This window comes from Adiantum capillus-veneris, chromosome 29 (assembly GCF_014529385.1).
Source record: "Adiantum capillus-veneris isolate H3 chromosome 29, ASM1452938v2, whole genome shotgun sequence".
Classification (NCBI taxonomy): domain Eukaryota; kingdom Viridiplantae; phylum Streptophyta; class Polypodiopsida; order Polypodiales; family Pteridaceae; genus Adiantum; species Adiantum capillus-veneris.
The window spans coordinates 31427477-31445317 of NC_140959.1; positions in this window are offsets into that span (position 1 = coordinate 31427477).

A 17841-nucleotide genomic window follows, 5' to 3' on the forward strand; every position below is an offset into this window, starting at 1 on the left:
TATAGGTTGGACAAGTGGTCGACCTTAAAACCTAGATCTTCTTAATATAACGACATGTAGTGGAAAAGCGGTGAGTCTTGAGACCAAACCACTCATGCTACTAAGGATAATAGGTTGGACAAGTGGTGGACTTTAAATGTAAACCCCCTATGTACAAAATATCATGGGTTTAAGGTATTTCTATGGAGCCTAGCATCTTGGAGACAAGGTGCAGCTTGCTTCTCTTCATGTTTCAATGGAGCCTATCTTGAACAGATGGTGGAGCATCCTTCTCTCCTTGTTTCAATGGAGCCTAGCTTGGAGAAGTGGTGGACCTTTGCTTCTCTCTATGTTTCAATAGAGTTAGCTTGGACAAGTGGTGGACCTTGGAACCAAAACCCCCATGTAAAACCTATCATGGTAACTCCAAGTGGTGAGAAAGAATAAAGTTTAAGATATAGCCTTAAAGGTTGGACAAGTGGTGGAACTTAACAGCCCGATATTCTTAATATAATGACATAGAGTGGAAAAGTGGTGAATCTTGAGACCAAACCACTCATGCTACAAGAGATAATAGGTTGGACAAGTGGTGGACGTTGAATGTAGACCCCCCATGTTCGAAATATCATGGGTTTAAGGTATTTCAATGAAGCCTAGCATCTTGGAGACATGGTGTAGGATACTTCTCTTCATGTTTCAATGGAGCGTATCTTGGACAACTGGTGGAGTATACTTCTCTCCATGTTTCAATGGACCCTAGCTTGGACAAGTGCTGGACCTTTGTTTCTCTCTATGTTTCAATAGAGTTAGCTTGGACAAGTGGTGGACCTTGGAAGCAAACCCCCATGTAAAACATATCATGGACATTTCAAGTGGTGAGAAAGAATATTCTTTAAGATATACCCTTATAGGTTGGACAAGTGGTCGACCTTAACACCCAGATCTTCTTAATATGATGACATAGAGTGGAAAAATGGTGAATCTTGAGACCAAACCACTCATGCTACTAGGGATAATAGCTTGGACAAGTGGTTGACCTTAACTTTAAGCCCCACATGTAAAAGATATCATGGGTTTAAGGTATTTCAATGGATCCTAGCATATTGGAGACATGGTGCAGCTTGCTTCTTTCTTATGTTTCAATGAATCCTAACTTTGACCAATGGGGGATCATCATTCTCGCCATGTTTCAATGGAGCCTATCTTGGATAAGTGGTGGACCTTTTCTTCTCTCTATGTTTCCATATAGCTAGCTTGGACAAGTGGTGGACCTTGGAACCAAACCCCCATGTAAAACATATCATGGTCATTCCAAGTGGTGAGAAATAATACCCTTTAAGAGATAGCCTTATAGGTTGGACAAGTGGTCGACCTTAAAACCTAGATCTTCTTAATATAACGACATGTAGTGGAAAAGCGGTGAGTCTTGAGACCAAACCACTCATGCTACTAAGGATAATAGGTTGGACAAGTGGTGGACTTTAAATGTAAACCCCCTATGTACAAAATATCATGGGTTTAAGGTATTTCTATGGAGCCTAGCATCTTGGAGACAAGGTGCAGCTTGCTTCTCTTCATGTTTCAATGGAGCCTATCTTGAACAGATGGTGGAGCATCCTTCTCTCCTTGTTTCAATGGAGCCTAGCTTGGAGAAGTGGTGGACCTTTGCTTCTCTCTATGTTTCAATAGAGTTAGCTTGGACAAGTGGTGGACCTTGGAACCAAAACCCCCATGTAAAACCTATCATGGTAACTCCAAGTGGTGAGAAAGAATAAAGTTTAAGATATAGCCTTAAAGGTTGGACAAGTGGTGGAACTTAACAGCCCGATATTCTTAATATAATGACATAGAGTGGAAAAGTGGTGAATCTTGAGACCAAACCACTCATGCTACAAGAGATAATAGGTTGGACAAGTGGTGGACGTTGAATGTAGACCCCCCATGTTCGAAATATCATGGGTTTAAGGTATTTCAATGAAGCCTAGCATCTTGGAGACATGGTGTAGGATACTTCTCTTCATGTTTCAATGGAGCGTATCTTGGACAACTGGTGGAGTATACTTCTCTCCATGTTTCAATGGACCCTAGCTTGGACAAGTGCTGGACCTTTGTTTCTCTCTATGTTTCAATAGAGTTAGCTTGGACAAGTGGTGGACCTTGGAAGCAAACCCCCATGTAAAACATATCATGGACATTTCAAGTGGTGAGAAAGAATATTCTTTAAGATATACCCTTATAGGTTGGACAAGTGGTCGACCTTAACACCCAGATCTTGTTAATGTAATGACATAGAGTGGAAAAGTGGTGAATCTTGAGACCAAACCACTCATGCTACTAGGGATAATAGCTTGGAAAAGTGGTTGCCAAGTGTCTAGAAAGAATACCCTTTAAAATATAGCCTTATAGGTTGGACAAGTGGTGGCCCTTAACACCCACATCTTCTTAATATAATGACATAGAGTGGAAAAGTGGTGAATATTTAGACCAAACCACTCATGCTACTAGGGATAATAACTTGGACAAGTGGTGACCTTGATTTTAAACCCCACATGTAAAAGATATCGTGGGTTTAAGGTATTTCAATGGATCCTAGCATCTTGGAGACATGCTGCAGCTTGCTTCTTTCTCATGTTTCACTCAAGCCTATCTTCGACCAATGATGGATCATCCTTCTGTCCATGTTTCAATGGATCCTAGCTTGGACAAGTGGTGGACCTTTGGTTCTCTCTATGTTTCAATAGAGTTATCTTGGACAAGTGGTTGACCTTGGTACCAAACCACCATGTAAAACATATCATGGTTATTCCTAGTGGTGAGAAAGAATACCGTTTAAGATATAGCCTTATAGGTTGGACAAGTGGTCGACCTTAAAACCTAGATCTTCTTAATATAATGACATGGAGTGGAAAAGTGGTGAATCTTGAGACCAAACCACACATGCTACTAAAGATAATAGGTTGGACAAGTGGTGGACCTTGAATGTAAACCCCCCATGTACGAAATATCATGGGTTTAAGGTATTTCCATGGAGCCTAAAATCTTGGAGACATAGTGCAGGCTACCTCTCTTCACGTTTCAATGGAGCCTATCTTGGATAAATGGTGGAGCATCCTTCTCTCCATGTTTCAATGGAGCCCAGCTTCGACAAGTGGTGGACCTTTGCTTCTCTCTATGTTTCAATAGAGTTAGCTTGGACAAGTGGTGGACCTTGGAATGAAACCCCCATGTAAAACCTATCATGGTACCTCCAAGTGGTGAGGAAGAATAACGCTTAATATATAGCCTTATATTTTGGACAAGTGGTGGACCTTAACACCGAGATCTTCTTAATGTAATGACATAGAGTGGAAAAGTGGCCAATCTTGAGACCAAACCACTCATTCTCCTAGAGATAATAGGTTGGACAAGTGGTGGAACTTGAATGTAAACCCCCCATGTATGAAATATCGTGGGTTTAAGGTATTTCAATGGATCCTAGCATCTTGGAGACATGGTGCAGCTTGCTTCTGTTCATGTTTCAATGGAGCCTATCTTCAACAAATGGTGTAGAATCCTTCTCTCCATGTTTCAATGGACCCTAGCTTGGACATGTGGTGGACCTTTGCTTCTCACTATGTTTCAGTAGAGTTAGCTTGGACAAGTGGTGGCCTTCGAACCAAACCCCCATGTAAAACCTATCATGGTCACTCCAAGTTGTGAGAAAGAATACCCTTTAAGTTATAGCCTTATAGGTCGGACAAGTGGTCGAACTTAACACCCAGATCTTCTGAATATAATGCCATACAGTGTAAAAGTGGTGAATCTTGAGACCAAACCACTCATGCTACTAAGGATAATAGGTTGGACAATTATTGGACCTTTAAAGTAAACCCCCCATGTAGGAAATATCGTGGGTTCATGATATTTCAATGGAGCCTATTATATTGGATACATGGTGCAGCTTGCTTCATTTCAAGTTTGAATGGAGCCTATATTGGACAAATGGTGGAGCATCCTTCTCTCCATGTTTCAATGGACCCTAGCATGGACAAGTGGTGGACCTTTGCTTCTCGCTATGTGTCAATAGAGTTAGCTTGGACAAGTGATGGATCTTGAAACCAAACCCCCATTCATAACCTATCATGGTCACACCAAGTGGAGAGAAAGAATACCCTTTACGATATAGCCTTATAGGTTTGGACAAGTGGTGGACCTTAACACCCAGATCTTCTTAATATAATGACATAGAGTGGAAAAGTGGTGAACCTTGAGACCAAACCTCTGATGCTACTAGCCATAATAGGTTGGACAAGTGGTGGACCTTGAATGTACACCCCCCATGTACAAAATATTGTGGGTTTATGGTATTTCAATGAAGCCTAGCATCTTGGAGACATGGTGCAACTTGCTTCTCTTCATGTTTCAATGGATCCTATCTTGGATAAATGGTGGAGCATCCTTCTCTCCATGTTCCAATGGTCCTTAGCTTGGACAAGTGGTGGACCTTTGCTTCTCTCTATGTTTCAATAGAGTTAGCTTGGACAAGTGGTGGACCTTGGAACCAAACCCTTATGTAAAACCTATCATGGTCATTCCAAGTGGTGAGAAAGAATACCGTTTAAGATATAGCCTTATATTTTGGACAAGTGGTGGACCTTAACACCTAGATCTTCTTAATATAATGACATAGAGTGGAAAAGTGGTGAATCTTGAGACCAAACCACTCATGCTACTAAGGATAATAGGTTGGACAAGTATTGGACCTTTAAAGTAAACCCCCCATGTACGAAATATCGTGGGTTCATGATATTTGAATGAAGCCTATTATCTTGGATACATGGTGCAGCTTGCTTCTCTTCATGTTTCAATGGAGCCTATATTGGACAAATGGTGGAGCATCCTTCTCTCCATGTTTCAATGGACCCTAGCGTGGACAAGTGGTGGACCTTTGCTTCTCGCTATGTGTCAATAGAGTTAGCTTGGACAAGTGATGGATCTTGAAACCAAACCCCCATTCATAACCTTTCATGGTCACACCAAGTGGAGAGAAAGAATATCCTTTAAGATATAGCCTTATAGGTTTGGACAAGTGGTGGACCTTAACACCCTTATCTTCTTAATATAATGACATAGAGTGGAAAAGTGGTGAACCTTGTGACCAAACCTCTGATGCTACTAGCCATAATAGGTTGGACAAGTGGTGGACCTTGAATGTAAACCCCCCATGTACAAAATATTGTGGGTTTATGGTATTTCAATGAAGCTTAGCATCTTAGAGACATGGTGCAGCTTGCTTCTCTTCATGTTTCAATGGAGCCTTTCTGTGATAAATGGTGGAGCATCCTTCTCTCCATGTTTCAATGGTCCTTAGCTTGGACAAGTGGTGGACCTTTGCTTCTCTCTATGTTTCAATAGAGTTAGCTTGGACAAGTGGTGGACCTTGGAACCAAACCCTTATGTAAAACCTATCATGGTCATTCCAAGTGGTGAGAAAGAATACCGTTTAAGATATAGCCTTATAGGTTGGACAAGTGGTGGACCTTAATACCCAGAACTTCTTAATATAATGACATAGAGTGGAAAAGTGGTGAATCTTGAGACCAAACCACTCATGCTACTAAGGATAATAGGTTGGACAAGTGGTGGACCTTGAATGTAAACCCCCCATGTACAAAATATTGTGGGTTTAAGGTATTTCAATGAAGCCTACGATATTGGAGACATGGTGCAGCTTGCTTCTCTTCATGTTTCAATGGAGCCTATCTTGGATAAATGGTGGAGCATCCTTCTCTCCATGCTTCAATGGTCCTTAGCTTGGACAAGTGGTGGACCTTTGCTTCTGTCTATGTTTCAATAGAGTTATCTTGGACAAGTGGTGGACCTTGGAACCAAACCCTTATGTAAAACCTATCATGGTCATTCCAAGTGGTGAGAAAGAATACCGTTTAAGATATAGTCTTATAGGTTGGACAAGTGGTGGACCTTAACACCCAGATCTTCTTAATATAATGCAATAGAGTGGAGAAGTGGTGAATCTTGAGACCAAACCACTCATGCTACTAGCGATAATAGGTTGGACAAGTGGTGGACCTTGAATGTAAACCTCCCATGTACAAAATATTGTGGATTTAAGGTATTTCAATGAAGCCTACCATATTGGAGACATGGTGCAGCTTGCTTCTCTTCATGTTTCAATGGAGCCTATCTTGGATAAATGGTGGAGCATCCTTCTCTCCATGTTTCAATGGTCCTTAGCTTGGACAAGTGGTGGACCTTTGCTTCTGTCTATGTTTCAATATAGTTAGCTTGGACAAGTGGTGGACCTTGGAACCAAACCCTTATTGAAAACCTATCATGGTCATTCCAAGTGGTGAGAAAGAATACCGTTTAAGATATAGTCTTATAGGTTGGACAAGCGGTGGACCTTAACACCCAGATCTTCTTAATATAATGCAATAGAGTGGAGAAGTGGTGAATCTTGAGACCAAACCACTCATGCTACTAGCGATAATAGGTTGGACATGTGGTGGACCTTGAATGTAAACCCCCCATGTACAAAATATCATGGGTTTAAGATGGTTCAATGGAGCCTAGCATTTTGGAGACATGGTGCAGGTTGCTTCTCTTCATGTTCAATCGAACCTGGCTTGGACAAATGGTGAAGCATCCTTCTCTCCATGTTTCAATGGAGCCTAGCTTGGACAAGTGGTGGACCTTTGCTTCTCTCTATGTTTCAATAGAGTTAGCTTGGACAAGTGGTGGACCTTGGAACCAGACCCCTATGTAAAACCTATCATGGGCATTCCAAGTGGTGATAAATAATACCATTTAAGATATAGCCTTATAGGTTGGACAAGTGGTGGACCTTAACACCCAGATCTTCTTAATATAATGACATAGAGTGGAAAAGTGGTGAATCTTGAGACCAAACCACTCATGCTACTAGGGATAATAGGTTGGACAAGTGGTGGACCTTGAATTTAAACCCCACATATACAAAATATCATAGGTTTAAGGTATTTCAATGGAGCATAGCATCTCGGAGACATGGTGCAGCTTGCTTCTCTTCATGTTTCAATGGAGCCTATTTTGGACAAATGGTGGAGCATCCTTGTCTCCATGTTTCAATGGATCCTAGATTGGACAAGTGGTGGAACTTTGCTTCTCTTCATGTTTCAATAGAGTTAGGCTATATTAGACAATTAGTAGACCTCAAATCTCTCCATGTTGTCTAGAGCTGAGCTTGGACAAGTGGTGGACCTTACTTCTCTCTTCCCTTAGTTTACTAGCTTAAAAGATCACTATGTATACTTGCTTAGATCTAGCTTGAACAAGTGGTGGACCTTGTATTCACACAAACTTAATGTATTACAAAAAAGTATATGTTAAAATAACATTTGTTTTTTTTTTTGTTTCAGGAAAGATGGCTCCAAAAAAACAGGTTGCGAGGGTTGCTGTCTCAGTTGACTATACTTGCAATGATCTTAGGAAATGGTATTTGGACATACATGGTATAGAGGGTACACAATTCCGTAAGGTGCATCTATTTATTGCCAAAAAGGAGAATGACAGCTTGTTTGAAGATGTTGGACAAGTTGTGGAAGTATCTGTCTCTGTAGTTGATAGTCATCCGGAGGTGGAATGCATTGAAATTCTAGTTCCAATGAATCTAGAATTTCAACTATCTCCAGGATCATATGCATTGGAATGCATGTCTAGAAACAAAGAAGAGACAATGTTTTCTCGAGGATGGAAGTTTGCAGAATCAAATCCAAATATCACAGCAGATCAACTTCAAAGCTCCATCATTGCCACACTACAACGAAAAAAGGTGAAAGCTTCACGACCACCATCCACAAAGAAGCAAGCAAAAGTGCAAAAAGTAGCAGCTAAGCGAACTAGTTCCATTTTGGATGTAGACAAGGCATCTTTGGCATCCTCTTCAACAGAGGGTCCAATGTCAAAGATGAGAATTGTGGATCCAGATGTTTTAGAAGTTGAGGCCATGAAAGGACAAGAAAAAGATACAGGTGGAATGAATAACTACATAAACTATTTTCCTTTCCAATATAGGAAATTTGATATCCCTATTCAAAATTGTTGGCTTGCTCCTGATCACTATAATGCACGTATTATGGATAAAAAACACGCTGAAAGTGTGTTATTTGGATTTTCACGTAGTACGACCAAGCCTGCAGCATGTGCATATTTGATGCCTGTTCGAAATGCAAAGTCAAAGAAGGGGACTCCTTTGGCAATAGAAGAGGTAGAAGAGCAAAAAATTAAAGATTATCATTATTGGATTCTTGATGGGCAGCATTTAATCTATGCTGCAAAAGTTTTGCTTCACAATAATCAAAACAACAAAGAGATATTTGGAAGACTGATTAGCGTGTATAAATTTATAAAGGCTCGCATTGTTGTGAATGCTCCTCCATTTGTTGCAACTGCTATATCTGCCATTGCAAACGAGGAGGCTCATGCATTGTATGCCAAGCAACCTTACAGCCAAATATTGAGACATTTACGGAGTCAATGGATCTTCTCAGGACGACCACCAAAGGCAGCAAGTGGAATTGCACAGGGACATGCATCTCGTGCCGGATGGGATGTAAGTTATTTTCTTTGTATTTTTGATAGTGTTTAATTAACAAATCTTGCTCAATAGTTTAATTATTTCTCTATTTCTTTTTAGGCTGTTCTTTGATTGGCAAGAATGAGTGCAGCAGCAAGTTGGATTGCTAAACAGGCACACATGGTCACGTACTCTAATTTAATTTATGATTGCTGGATAGAAATCATTGAAAGGCTAGAAGAGTAGAATAATAAACCCCCAACAGCTGTATTTAGATACCTTTGTGGCCTTGAGGAATCAGAGGTAAAGACTATTCAAGAAGAGATCAGAGATGAGAATATTTTACTATCAAAGAGTGCAAAGGATGGTGATGCAACTGACATGTATGATCGAATCAAGCAGTTGAAGCAAGACAAAGTGATTCAAGATGCACTTCTTGAAGGCTTCAACAATTTGAATGAGTCTTCACCATGTAAAGACTGGGAGGAGGTGGTCAAAATGTATAACATCAATGATGTTGTTTATAAAACACTTTTAATGCTATGCGAGGAATGGATCAGATCTAGTTTGACGCGTGGAACAAAGAAAATGGCTTTTTTAGATGGAGCAATAAAATACATGCAATGGGAAATTCACCTTCAAAAGGAGAAAATTGAGCCTAGAGATTTTCCATGGTCAATCTATGTGGTGAGCCTACAAATGGAAGGCAATCTCTACTTGATGCGCCACTTCAATAATAAAGTGCCTATTGGCTTATGTGGTTTAGATATGACAAAAAACGTTGGAGGCAATTTGAAGTGGAGTCAGGAGACATTTAACAATGCTTTGGATGGGATCTTGGCTATTGTTGGAGGGTCAACAGATCCTGGATTTGTCTTTCTTGCATTTGTGGATCTCACTAACTTCACAAAATTGCAATGTGCCTTTCACGCCATGGGGGCTAATCTGAGCTACCATTGTTGTGGTGCATTGCATCACTTTCCATCAGCTCCTTGCAAAGGAGCAATTCAATTCCTAACAGTTATTGCCTTCTTGGGACAAGGCAATGCATTTGAAGACCTGAGAAGAAGATCAGAGGAACATCCCATGCCAATTGATTGTTCTCTTCTTCAAGTAGCAGATAACGATATGTCAGATTTGCAATATTTGGAGGCCAAAAAAAGAGCTTTGGTCAAGCACTACATTCGTACATATTGTTTTGAAGACTGCAAGCTTGTTGATGTTTTTGGTGATGGCTCCTTGGTTGCGCAAGAAGGAATACAATAGAAAAAAGAAGTTATATGCTTAGTTGATAGTGTGGAGGAGGCAAAAAATGTGGAGACCATGCTGCTAGACTTTGTTAAGTCTCATGAAGATATAGAAAAATGGGCTGGACTTCAACAATCCACTTCGCAATCAGACGACACTGTGCCTATTACAGAGGAGTGCTCTCCACAAAGAGAAGAAGAAGAACAACAAAAACATCCTCTGTCAATGGAGGACTTTTTGGAAATGGAGACACGTATGTTTTGAGTTTCTTGTGCATGTTAGTGTTTCTTGTTACTGATTTGATACTCTTAATGTTAGATTTTGTGTTATATAATATTTATTGAGTTTGTATTTTTTATCTCAAGCATTCAAGGTTTGAATGTAAATAGTAAATTACTTGAGTTTTTGAATGGTGGATCTTTAGACTAAAACTATAACATTTAATACTCACAAAGACTTAATTACTTAAGAGCTTGAACTCAATAAGTTTTGGACCTTTTATCAATACCCCCTTGATATGATACATTAGATCCTAGCATGGTTAAACGGTGATGCTTCATAAATTGAACCTAGCTTAGATAGTTGCTGGAGCCTAAATTTTAAACTAACCTTGCTAGAAGGGAGCTTATCTTTGGACTTTGAGAACTAGCATAAGTAATCAATTAGAGCATAGATTAGACATGTGGTAGTGGTCTTAGAGACCAAAATCTTAATGAGCTTGGAAAGGTATTTAAGTACTGCGATTTACTTAGTTTTAGTACTCACTAAAGGCATAGCTTGACAAAAGGTGGACCTTACATGGATCCTAATTTCAAGAGGTGTGGTAGAGCTTCAAACCAAGCTCATATAGCTTGGACATGTGGTGGACCTTGCATGGAGACTCGTTTAGACAAGTGTGGTACACCTTGTAACCAACACCCGTTTCTTATATTAGCTTGGACAAGTGGTGGACCTTGCTTTTATGTTTCAATGGAGCATATTTTGGATAGATGGTAGACCTTGTTTCTCTCCATGATTCAATGGAGAGAAACATTAGCTTGGACAAGTGGTGGACCTTGCTTTTATGTTTTAAAGGAGCATATTTTGGACAAGTGGTAGACATTGTTTCTCTCCATGGTTCAATGGAACCCACCTTAGACAAGTGAAGTACCTTGAAACCAAACCCCCATAATACAACCTACTAAATAGGTTGGAAAATTGGTGGGATATGAAACCATCCATGATAGAGCATAGTATAGGTGAAAACGTAGTGGTCCTTATATCAATTACCCATGCATAGCTTGGACAAGTGGTGGACCTTGATTCTCTCTATGTTTCAATGGATCCTATCTTGGACTAGAGATATATCTTACTTATTTCCATGCTTCAATGGATTGTAGCTTGGATAAGGAGTGGACCTTCAAACAAAACTCCACAGCATAGCATATATTAATAATTCATGGGTTTTATAGAGATTGTCTTGCCTATTTTGGAGAGTTGGTAGACCTTTCTTCTCCATGCTTCAATGGATCTGAGGTTGGACAAGTGGAGCTGGAGAAGTGGTCAACCTTAAAATGAAACCTCCCATGCTAAAACCCATCATAGATCGTATATGTAATGGGCCTTGAAACTCTTTTATGTCCCTAGCTTAGAGAATCATTGCACTCTTGATTATCTCCATACATAAAGGCAAGGTTGGACAAGTTGTGGACCTTCAAACCACAATCTCTATGCAATAATAGGCAAGTGGTGGAGCTTGTTTTCTCCATGTTCCAATGGAGCCTAGTTTACACAAACAATGGAGCTTGTTTCTCTCCATGTTTCAATGGATCCTAGCTTAGAAAAGTGGTGAGCTTTGCTTCTCTCCATGTTCCAATGGACCATAGATTAGACAAGTGGTAGACCTTGAAAAACACCCCCCGTATACAACATATTATGGGGTTTTCATGTTTCAATGGCACCTAGCTTGGACAAATGATAGAGCTTGCTTCTCTTTATGTTTCAATGGATCCAATCTTAGCCAAGTGGTGGACCTTGAAACAAGACACCCCCCCCCCCCCCCCCCCCCCATGTACAACGTATTATGGGTTTTGAAAGCACTGGGAGAAAATAATAGCTTTGATAAGTGGTGGACCTTGCTTCTCTCCATGCTTCAATGGAGCCGAGGTTGGACACATGTTGGAGAGAAGATGGTTGCCCATGAAATAAGACCATGCATGCTATAATCAATCATATGTTGTACACATGGTGGACCTTGCAATTGTTTTATATGGCTAACTTGGACAAGTGGAGGACCCTTGCTTACCTCCAGATATCAACAACAAGCCAAGTTTGGACAAGTGTAGTACCACCAAACTAGAATCTCTATGCTACAATAGAGTATAGGCAGGACACGTGGTGAACCTTGATATCAAACCATCCATGCTACTAGAGATGATAGGTTTCACATGTGGTGGAACCTTGTATCAATGTTCTATGTGTAGTTTTTGATTAGTGATAGACCTTGAAACTAATCCCTCTAGGCTACAAGAAAAAAGAGATGGATGTGAAAGATCCAAGTCTTTTTGCTTTACTTAAGTTATTGATTGTCTATGTAATAGTCCTTAAAACAATATTGGATGGCTTTCTTCCCATGTCTCACATTGGTCTTTAGGTAAGACAAGTGGTGACCTTGAAAGTATGGTCTCATATCTCGATCAAGTGAAGAGACATGAAGCTTAAATATCACTTCTATGTATCTAGTGTTAAACTCCATCGAGACAAAGATACTAGAGTGCCAAATTGCAGTCTAGTTTAAGTGAAAATCCATTTGAGCTAAGGTAAAACTTACAGTGCCTCATTTTTCTAGGATTCTACCCCATCAAGGAAGTTAGAATCTAGCACAAACCAATTAAGACTCTTTTGGAGCCTAGATAGGACACTTCGTGGAACTTAAGAAACTTATTATTGAGTTAGAGTTTAGTTTAGATAAGCAAAAGATCTTCAAACAAGCACTTGACTTTCTTACTATTCAATATTCAAAGTCCCTTGAGGCTAACAAATTGCATACCTACTTGTAACCTAACTAATGAGTAATTATATAGATCTAAGCAAGTATATATAATGAGTCTTCAAACTAATAAACCAAGGGAAGAGAGTAGCAAGGTCCACTACTTGTCCAAGCTCAGCTCTAGACAACATAGAAAGATGCTAGTTCTACTAATTGTCTAATTATAGGCATGGAGAAATGATAGAAGATTGACCACTTGTCCAACCTATCATCTCTAGTAAGATGGGAGGTTTGGCCTTAAGATTCACCATGTAACCAACCTATACATCATTGTATTATGAAGAGTAGAAAACCAAAGCTCCACCACTTGTCCAAGCTAGTTCTAAAATCCACATGGAGATAAGCAAGCTCCACCATTTGTCGAATCTCTCTTCCATTAAAACATGAAAAAACTCAGCTATGTTGTACAGGGGGGACTTTTTTCCAAGGTCCACCACTTGTCCAAGCTAGGATCCGTTAAAACATGGAAATAAACAAAGCTCCACCACTTGTCCAACCTTTAGAGTTGCAAAGTGTATGGGTTATCTAAACTAGGTATGAAAAAATAATTGAAGGTCCACCACTTGAAACATGGAGCGAAGCAAGCTCCACTATGTCTCCAATATGCTAGACTCCATTGAAACACCCTAAACCCATGATATTTTGTACATAGGGGATGTACATTCAAGGTCCACCACTTGTCCAACCTAGTATCCCTAGTAGCTTGATAGGTTTGGTCTCAGGATTCACCACTTGTCCACTCTATGTCATTGTATTAAAAAGGATTGGGTGTTAAGGTCCACCACTTGTCCAACCTATAAGGTTATATCTTAAATGGTTTTTTTCCTCATAACTTGAACTACCCATGATATGTTTTACATGGGAGTTTTTTTCAATGTCCGCCACTGTTGGACGGATACGCCGCGACGGACGTCAGCACAGCGAGAACTCACCTAACAAGTAATGTCAGCTAAGGACGAAGCTCGATCCGCAGGTGCGTGGAAGCAAGCATAAGGTGTCAACCTACACTCGACCGACTCCTTACTAATTCCTACATAGGTCCCTACCAATTGTCTAAGTCACAGTCTTCAAAAGTGTAAAAGAGGAATCTTCCTACAACGGTTGTTAAAGCTGAACACCCATCAAACACTTTTGAAACACCATAGAACTTGAAGGAGACCCTACTAATACCTATAGGCCGCTCTCCCTAAGGTCTATAAATCAAAATCACGACCCAAAACACCTGGTGTAGAAACACGTAGGATGTCTGGCCGAAATCTGCAGGTGTTTGTTTCTGAAATCTGAAGTGCCTAATGTATAGCTCTACTCAATGTGAACGCGTGGATATACTGCAATGTGAAATCAGATAACGTATGCTCACCCAAACAACCGATGAAGCTCATAGAAGGAGCTCCCAAAGCCGGACCGTACGCACGCAATGTTGGTATCGGCTCGTAGCTCTAGTCGGGGGCAACACGTTGCACTTCTCCGCACTCGATTCCGACCACCGTAGCACACGTAGCGTCAAGATGAAGCTCACACTCTCTGTCACGTACAGAGTACGATCACTCACAAACTTCAGACTTGTTTTTAAAATGACAAAAGGTCTTTCATTAAGGTCAAAAAGTGGTATATATACCTTACAACTTCTCAAACCCTAAAGCTCCAAAATCAACCATCTACTCAATCTAACTATCAAAACTGGGATACAAAGGCTGGAAACTTCTGTAAGTCCCAATATGTACAACGTGAAAAATCGGGTTCTCCTCAATGAATGAATAATTACAAGAATAATAGTCCGCTGAGTAGTTAGATGCCGTGGGGTGTGTCCAGCTTCTAACATCCCCCCCTCCTTGTTGATGTCGCCCCCGACTTGGCCTTGATCCTTTGCTTCATCTTATGGTCTCCCGCATCTATAGCAGTGATTCATAACGTGCATGTAGATTTAGCATTGTTGGGCCAAAGATATCTGTATGCATGGTGAAGAACCCCGTGTAGAATGCTTCTTCAAAAGCCTGGAGGTGATAGGATGGTAGAAACATAATTCTTTGATACAACGCATGTATCACATCCCTGGAAGGCTGACCTAACATATCATAAGCACATCTGTATGTATCCTGGAAGAAGAATATGTTGTCAGTCACCTAGCCTGGCTTGAAGGTCTCGAATACTGCTAGGATGGTTCTGCAAATCTTTCTCATCATAATGCATGTAAGGTCAGGTGAGCCAGTGAACAACTTTATGGCGCCCGTTAGGGTTTTCACCATGTATTGTACACTTATTCTCTCACCTGCCTTCACACCCGGCAGCTTTGGGTAGTTCAGCCAAGTGGGTTGGCTTGTTTGTAAGATTTCTTGTGCTTTCCACGTCCTAACCCTTGGTAGAGGACAGAAGCTGACGTTGTCTCTGATGTGTTTAGGTGCCTCTACCAAGTGTATTAGGTATTGCGGGTACTTGGTAAGACAAGCCTTCCTCCACTTTGGCTGAGAATCCACTATGAGCTTTACTCCTTCTGGCCTCGAGGTGTCTGCGTTGTAGAGAGGGACCGTTGGCTCTTCTCTGATTCGCCTGTTTATTATTGCTGCCTCATATTTCAGCAATGGATAGGGGAGAGAGGGTTGAAGCCATTCACGCCTGAGATTGCTGGCGTCGATTTTTTGAATTGTCATAGATTTGAAAACCCTCTGTCCCATCCCACTCTATTGCTTTACGCAAGTTTTCCTCCTCTTCTTGTGTTAGATCCTATGGATCTTAAGAGGATCCTGCTGTGCTTACCTCTGGCATGGGTGTGTCCACAGGATCTGCCACATTGTCGAGGTCGATGCCCTCATTGGCAGCTGGCCCTGAGCTTTCTACTTCTGCTTGTTGCCGGCCTTTCAACTCCTCAATTTGCTTGAGGAGTGTCTGCTTTTCCGCTTCAACTTCTCCGCCCATAGTCACGAGGAGGTCATTGAGTTCAGCGTTTACTTTTTCAGCTTCCTCGAGCTTTATCTTTATGCTCTCCAATTCTTCTTGTAGGGGTTTTTGGCTGTCCTCCATTCTGGTTTGCATTGCGATAGAACCTTCAGCCATCATCAACCTCTGCTTCTTCTCGAGAGTCAGCTCCTTCTGGAGTTTTTGCATCTGTTCTTTATATATTTGACTCTCGGAAATGATTTGAGTCGAGCTCGTAGCTCTAACTCTAGTGGGTGATTCTCGCAACCTCTGGATGGTTTGATCTTTGACTTTTAATTGGTCCTTGAGCTCAAGGACTTCATCCAGGCTTGCTTCTTGTTCTATCTCCGCCTTTTCCTTGGCATTCCTCATGGCCTCTACTTCTTTAGTTTCTTCTACTAGCTGGAGCGTCAGATAATCCCGTTCTTTTTCGGCATCTCGCAATGACTTGCTGAGTTGCAGACACTCTTCTTCAACTTCTTGTAATCTTTTTGCTGCTATCTCATTTGCTTCTTCCTTTGCTTGGCAGTTTTGTAGAACCGTTGCCAAGATGTCCTAGAGGTTCTCTCTCTTTTTTTCCTTGGCTTTGTGCCTGCACAGTATCCCTTTCCATCTTGGTCTTTGCTTCAGTGGCCTTTAAAGTTATCAATTCTTCGTCAGATGCCACAGATTGTGCTCTTATTCCAGCTAACATTGTCATCACCACGTCCCAATCATTAGAGGGCGGGTGCATGTCTATCGTGTCGGTAGCAATTTCCTTTAGCTCAACTAGCCAGATGCGTGGCATCTGTTCTTTATGCTGTGTCCTCGCCAAGTCGAATGTGACTATGGCGGCTTCTTCCCTTGTATAGCCTGCAGCTAGCAGGTCCAAAAATGCATAATATGCCTCCTCTAGTTCTTTTTGCTCAGACGCAGGCTTGGCCTCTTCTTTGGGTTCAGGTTCTTGCCTTTGCTCTTGCTCCTTAGCTTGGTGTTCTTCTTGTTTGTCCTCAGCCTCCTTATCTTCTGGTGGAGGACTACTAGGAGGTGGTGATGGTGGCGGTGATGGTTGTGGGCTGGGTTTAGGGCTATCTGGTAAAGCTGCAGTTTTGCCCTTTAAGTCTCTGTCCGCTTTTGTTTTTCTTTCCCTTTCTTGGCTGTCTTGTTCATCTAGCAATGTCTGCCTTATCTGCTCCACTTCTTCCTCGGTGAAAGGGACATGGGGAATGTTTTCCGTTGTAGCATCAAGGATCTTGAAATTCTTGATACAGTCTTCAAATCGGTCCCTCTGCACTCTTCTGGATGATCCAGTCATAGACTCGAGAGATGGCTTCCATAATTCATTTAAATCACGTACCCTTGAGGGCTCTTTCGGCTCGGAAACTCTCCATCAGCCTCTCGAGTCTAGCCACTTTTTGTGATCTTGTCTCTTTGGCCGGCACTTGAGTAGACTCCTTTTTTCCTTTCTTCTGCTCAGGTTGCTCCTCTGCAACTGGTTCTAGATGTCTCTTCAACCTTGTAGCCACCCTTGGTGCTCGTTGTGGCTCGTCTTCTTTATATTCCTTTACCCTTAGCCAATCATTCTGAGATGGGGGGTCACGGCACCTTCCCTTGGCGTGTAGTGCTTCATAAATTACCTTGGTTATCATTTCTCCTGGCACTATGTAGGTTGGCTTTTTGTTGCCCATTTTTACCAAGCTGTCATGTATGTATGCCGCATAGTTGATTACCTTTGGGGTGCCTTTTGTCATTGCCCAAGTAAACGTTGTGGCAATTGCACCTGGCAGCATCCTGTAATTCTGTGGCCTCTTCATGCACATGTGGAAGTACTGGTTGTACAATTGGCTCATGATCGCCACCTTTGGGTTTGCGATGTCTTCAAAGGTGTAATTGGCCTTTTTCTCTTTGTACACCTTGACTTCATCCCTTCTTTTTGTCGCACTGTCTCCCTGATTGGAGAGATCTAGTGCATGGGCTACAACCCGCTCCGTGATAATGATCTCTATATTGGGTCTACCGTGCAAATCTGTCACCTTAGACACTCCATCCTCTTTTATGCTTGTTACAAACTCCCATACTCTTTTGACGTCCACCCCTGCTGGTATTGCTTCGAAATAGCTATGGAGGTCAATTTTCTCCA